Raw genomic sequence first — 8892 nt, forward strand, 5'->3', positions numbered from 1 at the left:
ACGAAAAGGAAATATGCTTTCTGTCTTATTACTGCCAACTATTTCATTGTAGTAGGGTAACAATACCCTTTATCTGGCTTCTTGGGATTAAAAAGAAAATACAAAGGGGACCCCTCAAATTGTGGTTATGATTTACAAAATATATCAAACAAAAATCAACTTAGACACTGATTTTTTTGCCTGGTCGTATTTCATCATTAGGCAAAGGTAATATCAAAAGTTTGCAAGTATCTTGCAGAAATCTCATCTTTCCTCAAAAAGATAAAAACCAAGTCTTGAGGCTAAAATGTCACGAGACAAAGAAGAAAATGGACAAAAGATTTTAGACTTCTTTTGACGCTTCCCCAATAAAAATCGGAAAATAAGGCTATGAAACAAGACCTAGTTAGTGGGGCTAGTGGGCTATAGTTGTAGGATGCATGTGTGGGCCCATCCGGACACTGGTGTGTTCAGTCTTTGATTTGATAAGTTACCTAGCATTTTTGTTTCTAGCCCATCTAGACTTGAATGTGTGGGCCCACGAATTTGAACCTGCACCATATCAAATAGAGGGTTGTTGAGTGACCAATTGAACTATTGTGCATGATTCATCCAGTAGATTCAAACATACCACACCTCATGCAAATTACATTACTATATACTTTTTTAGGCTGCGTTTGGATGCAATGCAAATGTAAATGTGTATATTATATATTTACCTATTTTTCAATTCATAATTGTAAATATGGTTTACATTTTAAATCGTTTTAGCATTCATCTTGTTTCTTTGAAATTTGTGCAAAGTATAGGTCCATCATTAAATGCTCTAACTATCTTATGCTCCAATGCCTTAATTTTGATCAAAAAGTTAAACACAAAATTGTATCCAAAAGAATACGTATAGTAATACTCTTTTCTCAGAGTACAGAAGTGTCAGAAAATATGTTTTTGCTCTGATAATTATTACTTCTTTACGTATTAAACAAACGCTTGCAAACGCAAACCGGGGTACATAAATATCCCGGTTCAGCGTTTGTATCGCAAACAAACAGAACCTTAGGCTCAGTTTGGAATAAGTACAAATACAAATATGTAAAGTACAAAACCTTATATTTTATATTATTTTGTATACATTTTTACTGTACATATTTGCATTTCTATTCCTTCCAAACTGAGCTTTAAGTATTCAATTTCTACTCATTTTCACTTCAAAACATAACATTATGCTCTTAGGTTCATTTACCCTGTAATGTACTAGTGTACCACCATGGTGACAAAGATGCCAATTCCATATAAAGTGTGGCATGGTTTAAATGCACACCAAAATGGAGTGCAGTTGATTCAAACATACCGCACCTCATATAAATTACATTAACAAATATTCCCTTATGGTACGTTTGGTTCGCACAACCTAGATGCGAAAATAGGAATATTCTTCGAGGAATATTCTTATTTTCTCATGTTTGTTTTGGGAGAGATGTTGCGATGGGATGAGAATATCATTCTCAAAATATGGGATGTGGGGTCTCACCAAATAGGTGCGACCCCACTAAGAAATGAAAGTCGTGTGATGGTAGTGAGGAAATTTTATCGAGGGGTGGACTGTTTTCATCTCCCACCTCTATAGTGGTCCAAACTCCAATCACCCGTATTCTTCATCTTTGGCGAAGGTAACATTTCCGGTGGTTATTATCTTCGTCTTCTCCGGCGAAGACAGCAAGGACAAGTTATTGTCTTCATCTTCTCCAACGAAGGTAATATTTCCGGCGGTTATTGTCTTCGTCTTCTCTGGCGAAGACAGCTAGGACAAGAAGGACAAGTTATGTCTTTGTTTTCGGTGGTTATTGTCTTCAAATCTCAGACAACAAGGGCAAGTTATTGTCTTCTTCTTCTCCGGCGAAGGTAAAGTTTCTGGTGGTTTCGTTTCTCAATGACATGTGTTTCTCCGGCGAATGTAAGGACAGGTTATTGTCTTCGTCTTCAGATCTCTAGTTTAACTTCGGCACTCTAGATCTAGCCAGAGACATGTGTTTGCTCCACATCTAGAGTTTTTCCCATGGATTTATTCGAAATCTGTTCCTAGCTCCATGGATTTGTTCCAGTTCTACAATATTTCTTCATCCATTTGTCTCATCAACCAAATGCTAGAAGCGTATTCTGCAAGATAGTAGGTCTCAGCAAACAAACACATGACCAAAAGATGAGAAAATAAATTCTTCCTTTCTCATCTCATCCCTTCTCATCCCACTATTTCTGACCATTAGGCTGTGTTTGATTTAAAGGAAAAAGTAGGGAAATGAAGGAAAAGATAGAGAAACCTTTACGCTGTGTTTGGTTTGAAGGAAAAAGTAAGGAAAGGAAGAAAAAGGTAGGGAAACCTTTACAAACCTTCTATAGGTTTCCCTTCCTTTTTCGTTCTTTCTCTACCTTTTCCTTCACACCAAAAATAACATTACAGTTTTGTAAAGGTTTCCCTACCCCTTACCTTTTCCCTAAAACCAAACATTGCCTCAAGTATTCGATTTCCACTCGTTTCCAATTCAAAACCTAACATGATATTGATAGGTTCAGTCACCAATTTTAATCCCATGTAACACCGTCGTGACAGCCGAAGAGCCAATTCCGTACGTATAAGTTACAAGTCTTCAAAAGAACAGCTTATAAAGTGTGGTGTGGTTTAAATTATGCAATTCTAACCACACCAAAATGGGGCCCAATGGATTCAAACATGCCACATCCCATACAAACAACACTACCGAACACTCCCTTAGGTATTCAATTTCCACTCGTTTTCAATTAAAAGCATAACATGATCTTGTTAGGTTCCATCACTAATTATCATCCCCTGGTGACAGCAGATGCCAATTGCTTATAAGGTACAAGGCTTCAAAGAAGAGTAGATTCAAAATCTTTTCAATTGAATACAACAAACAACACTACAGTCTTTCATCAATTCAAAACTCCTACAGACAACACTACAGAACATCACATTGTGTTCAATTTCCTCTTGTTTTCAATTCAACATATAACATGATCTTGTTAGGTTCGGTCACCAATTGTCATCCCATGTACCACCATGATAACTGCAGATGTCAATTCCTTGGAAGAAACAATCTTTTCAGTTAGGAATGTGTGGAAGATGTATTTATTTTCTGAATACAGAGTCCCTTTTTCTCCTCTTATTTCCTAAAGCCAAAATGTTGATAATTTGAACTGACCCAAAAGTAATCCTGTATGGAGCAGAAAACTTTTGTATTAATAAGAGCAATGAAATAAAACTCCCTGAAACAATTTCACAAAATGGGTGTCCATAAACATACATAAAATGGGAATCAAGTATGAAATCTCACAGCCTTGGTACCTTAGTCATCATCTGGGTGGAGACAATGGCGGTTGATTTGTTTGAACAGTAGCATTATGAGAGTGATAGAGGAGATGGTTGTTGTTGTTGCCATCAGCATTAGATGGAGGATGATAGTACTTACGGGCTGTTTGGGGGCAGTTTGAATGAAATCTTGTAACAATCCTCACACCTGCATTTAACATCTCTAAATACTTCCCCATTTCTGTTTCTTCTTTTTCTTCTCCGGACAGAGAAACTAAAGAAACAAGGTAAGAGAGGTGATGAAGGAGAAGAGTAAGAATGACAAAAACGAAAAGGGGAGAGAGAGATGAAAACAATGGCTTAAGTGGGAGATGGAAGTGAATGGCTTATTTATAGCCCATCCTCTCTTCTCTGTCCCAATTTAGGCCATTGATTGATACAAGAAAAACATCATAATCCGGTGATTTTTGATACATGCCAAACAAGTTTCTATTACCTCCAGGGTTGTAATGGGATCAGATTCTGCAAAATAATCTAATTTAAATCTGACCATATTATTAATTAGATGCAGATTGCAAAATCTAAATCTGATCGGATATAAAAACTGATAAATACATTATCGGATGTGGGGCTCTTTCAGATATCATTTACAAGTCACAAGTAATTCCTAACATTACTAGATATTTGGCTCTCATTGGCTTTTTCCACAAACTTCCATATTAGGGGGAGGCAAAATATATGGTTTCCTCGGCATATCCTATAACATCATCCAGATTCTCATAGACTATAACGTGCACCTTGCTCTGCCTCCATCCATGAGAAGCCATACTAGCGCCTAACCAAACACATTTCCAAAAATGACTTCTCACTAAGCAGTAATTTCCTTTCTTTTTTTTTTCTTTCCCAAATTATCCTTGTCATGTATCAAATTCTTCAAGCATTTCCGTTAGAAAACTGTGTATTGCATCAAGTAATTTGGGCAGAACCGATTTTTGATGAATTTAACATATAAAACTATATTTATTTATTTATTTGCTTTTTTGTGATTACAAAGCCACAAAGCGGATTCAAACCCAATAGGGTCAGGCAAATGCAAACTGATCACTTAACCCGATCGACCCACTGACATCCTTAGGCATGTGCCTGATCTAGCTATTGAACAATCCAATAAAAAGTGATGATTATTTGTCGGGTGTGAATTCTTAAAAGTAAATCTTTTTTTACTGAATCATTGGTAGCTATCAATAATGTTTGAAAGGAGTAGAGATGAATGAGGAAACCTGATTATCTTTATATCAAGGAACAACAACAACAATAATAATAATAATAATAATAATAATAATAATAATAATAATAATAATAATAATAATAATAATAATAACAATAAATTGGTTGAAAATTCTATTAAAGAATATTTAGAAATTAATTAAAATTGTGTTTAGATCAATTTTAGGATTTGTGTTTTTAAAGCCCAAAATCACAAGCCCCAATTTTAATGCGGAGAAGTACGAATACATATCCAATGCAGATTTCTGATTTCCACTGTAACATTCAAAACATCTAAAAAATACACCTTATGCACCCAATTCCGAGTTGACACCTACCCCAAAATGTATTTTAAACCTACAAATTCTGACATTGGGGTTATCAGTCATTCTCTCATTTTACTGTCAGTTTGGCATGTTCAAAGTACAACAGCTTTTTGCTTTGCAAAGTACGCTCCATGTTGACAACCCATAAATTGTAATTGTTGAAAACTCCACAGAGCCCAAACCAGCTGTCAATCAGTCATTTGAAGAGCTGTCCGTTTCAGCCTTTCTGAATGGTTTGTCTAGAGTGTTTCAAATCAGCTGAACTAACCAGCTTAGCTAATGTGCAGCTCAGCCCTATCAAATGGGCTCTTAGGTTTTGTGCTTTGGGACTTAGAAATGTTTGAGCTTTACATTATTAGGTTTTTGAAAACAACTCTTACCAAAGGCTCAAAAACACTTTTTTTCTCCTTTTTTTTTATTTGGGTAAATTACAAAGACTCCCCTGTACTATGGGGTCAGTGATAAAACTCCCTATACTTTGTGATAGACACTCCTGAACTTTAGTCGTGAGACAAAGACCCCCTAGCCATTAAGTCAAGCATTAAATTACCAAAATACCCATCCAAACTTTCTTTATTTTCTTTTTATTGCCTTTTTTTCTTGAACTCTAATCTAATCTACGTTCATGCATTAAAGTACCAGAATCGGCTACAATGACGATTGATTTTTGATGATGAGCGATCTGGCAGCTCCCCACTAGAGGCAAACTCAAATGCTAAGCTGGCTAGTTTGCCTAGTCGACCTGCACAAAGACGGTGTGAGAGTGTTTAGGGTGCTTTACTTGGTGTGGGCATTCTGATGCTTAAGTTAGCAATGTAGAGATTTAGAGAGAGTTGAGAGCTAGTAAAGGGCTTAGAGAGCTTAACTGTGCATACCTTTCGAGGTTGGAGGTGAGGCCCTTATATAGGCGTTATTTGTTGTGGGCTTCACACACCATGTCCGAAGGTTGTGGCACATGTGGACCAGGCTTTGTGCCTTATTCAGTTTCCTCCGGAACATTTGATGTGGGAGTTGACTTCTGAGAGACTTGAGAGTGACGGGATGCATGTAGAGGAGGTCGGCAAGCATGTCTCGTAGGTTGCCACCTAGACTTAGTCAAGTAGACAAGTCCTCGAGGGAGGTCGCTCCTCACGCCGAGGACTAGTGCTAACGAGGCATCACAAGTTGGCAAGTCCTCGAGGAGATTGCTCCTCACGTCAAGGTCCTTTGGACCGATAATGATGAGGTATCATAGGTTGGCCTTGGACGAGGGGCTGCTAGCCGCCCTACCAAGGTGCCCGAGTTGTGTATGAGGTGCTTGGATTGGTTCCAATATGCGCTTCCTTGACTTAGTGGGATGTGTAGTTGTTTGTGTGACACTGAGGTGTCATGCAACGGTCTTGTCATGCCACGTGTCGCTAGGTTAGCAGAGGGCCAAATCTACCATCATCAATTACTCCCCACACTTGAGCCAAGGCTAGTTTAGCGAAGGGTGTAGCTTATTTGAAGATGAGGCCCGAGGTGACCTACTCTCTATTTCACTGGTTGTATGAAATCCTCTCTAGAGTCTTCCTTTCCTCTTTTTATTTTTTATTAGGTCGGCGGTGAGATACTGATGTCCTTTGAGATTAAGTGTAGTAGCAGCAAAGTCAAAATGCTAACGAGCTAGATAGATGGGGGCCGACCTACGTAGGTCGACCTACTTGTTGCTGATGCATTTCGAGGTTGGCTTAGGGGGTCTTGATGCTGAAAGTGGGTTTGACTCCCCTTAGAATCTGGTTTGATCAGGTCACCAAAGCGGTTACTCATATTTTCGGCTGTCAAAACAATGTCGAGCTATCGAACTGCTGAAGTATCCCAAGGTCGGCATAGGGGGCCTTAGCTAAAAAAGGTTTGGCTTCCCCTTAGTAGTTTTTTTGCCAACGCGCGTGACCTCACGAACAGAGTTGACGAGGCTCGTCCAGATTGATTACGTGTGTCGCAAGTTAGCTCGTTCATGTCGCCAAAGTGAGTCCCAGTCAAGTCGCCAGAATTTTAACAAGCCAGTTTGCTCTTATCACCTTGGCCTATAGACACCTTGTCACCTCGGCAAGCCTGACCTACGAGGGCGGCTCCACAATCTGCTAGCCATCAACTTCCACATATTGCATAGAGGGCTCGACCTGTGGGGCGGCTTCACAGTCTGTTGGCTATCAACTCCCACAGGAACCATGAAGGGATCGACTTGCGAGGGTGGCCTCACAATTTGTTGGCTGTCAACTCTCACAAAGAGCATGTAGGGCTCGACCTATGGGGGTGGCCTCACAGTCAAGGAGATTCTTTCTGGGCAAGACTGTTGGAACATGTCTGGGTTGATTTTGCCCCCCCCCCCCCCTTTAGGAGGTTTATTCGAATCAGGCGTTATTGTTGTTACTTGAGGATTCCATTACTAGGAGGCTCAGAGAATGGGTGAGAACTTAGCTTTTGTGTAATAGTTCCCACAGACGGCGCCAATTGATGATATGCGATCTGGTGTTGGAGGCCAACTCGGATGCCGAGGTGGCTACTTCGCTTGGTGTGTAGTGTCTGGAGTACTTTACTTGGTGTGGGCGCTTTGATGCTTAACTTAGAGATGTGGAGATTTAGAGAGAGTTGAGAACTACTAGAGGGCTTAGAGAGCTTAATCGTTCGTACCTTTCGAGGTTGGAGGTGAGACCCTTATATAAGCGTTGTTTGACGTGGGCTTCATGCACCATGCTTGAGATCTCTGGGAAGATGTGTCTAACTGGTCCGAAGTCCTCGGAGGTAGTGGCGCACGTAGACCAGCCTTTGTGCCTTATTCGGTTTCCTCTGGAACATTCGATGTGGGAGCTAACTTCCGAGAGAACCGGGAGTGATAGGATGCATGCAAAGGAGGTTGGGCGACCTAGACTTAGTCAAGTGGGCAAGTCCTTGAGGGAGGTTGCTCCTCACACCGAGGTCACTTCGACCAGTGCTGACAAGGTATCACATGTTGGTAAGTCCCCGAGGAGGCCGCTCCTCACAATGAGGTCCATTGGACCAATAATGGCAAGATATCATAGGTCGACCCTAAATGAGGTGTTGCTAGCCGCCCTACCGAGGTGTCTGAGTTGTGTATGAGGTGCTCAGACTGGTTTTGAGGTGCACCTCCTTAATTTAGTGGAATCCATGACTGTTCGTGTAACGTTGAGGTGTCATGTAGCAGTCCTATCGTGCCATGTGTCGCTAGGTCAGTGGAATGCCAAATCTGCCCTCATCAATTTCCATTGAATGAATAAATCCACAATTTAGTCTTTTTTTTTTCTTTTATTTCTTTTCTCTCCATGGTCCCTCACTTCTCTTGCCAGAAAATGTTAATCTTTCTTAGCAAGAAAACGAAGAACTTTATCCTTTCTTGGCCGAGAATTCGTTCAAGATTCAGTCTTCTCTTTTCATTCTTCCTTTCTTTTTCAGGCAATTACTCATTGTTGTGGTTCCAATCCATCGCAATTTGGTTGGTGATGTCTTCCCATCATTCAAATAAATAAGAAAATGACAGTTCGAGGATTTAAAAATTTTTAAACAGTCGAATGAAAATTTTTCGAAATTAAGTGGCAGAGGATTTTTGTCTCATGTCTAAAGTTAGAAAGGTCTTTGTCGCAAATTAAAGCATAGGGGTGCCTTTACCACTAATCCCATATTACAGGGGTATTTGTAATTTACCCTTTTAATTTCCCACAATCAAAAGCTAAAAAGCAGAAAATAATGTATACAAACATTGCTAAGTTTTCCTAAGACATAGATAAAGCAATGAAGAAATGGTTGGGGTTGAGGAAGCCCATTTTAAGTATGCTCCACACGGATTGTTGTAAGCCTCTAATCAAGTACCAAACGCGTTAAGTGGGGATGTTTTTACTTTTTAGAATGTCCGAGTCCGATTTAATTAAACGGGTAAAGCAGTGACCCATTGAGCTATTTGGGTTTACGCGAGAAATTCTTATATCAAATCAAACCATTTTATTATAGAATAATTTGGTC

At 39.6% G+C, this 8892-nt stretch overlaps 1 long non-coding RNA gene across 1 annotated transcript; it reads right to left on the reverse strand.

Moving 5' to 3' along the window:
- Positions 1-2848: 2848 nt before the first annotated feature.
- Positions 2849-3665, reverse strand: LOC148802827 (uncharacterized). Its single transcript, XR_016082781.1, has 2 exons — positions 3341-3665; positions 2849-3209 (listed from the first exon to the last, which is right to left on the reverse strand). It is a non-coding gene; the product is annotated as an uncharacterized LOC148802827 (long non-coding RNA).
- Between the last annotated feature and the right edge of the window lie 5227 nt (positions 3666-8892).

This window comes from Nelumbo nucifera, chromosome 2, assembly GCF_055504915.1.
Source record: "Nelumbo nucifera cultivar China Antique chromosome 2, China Antique-T2T, whole genome shotgun sequence".
Taxonomy (NCBI): domain Eukaryota; kingdom Viridiplantae; phylum Streptophyta; class Magnoliopsida; order Proteales; family Nelumbonaceae; genus Nelumbo; species Nelumbo nucifera.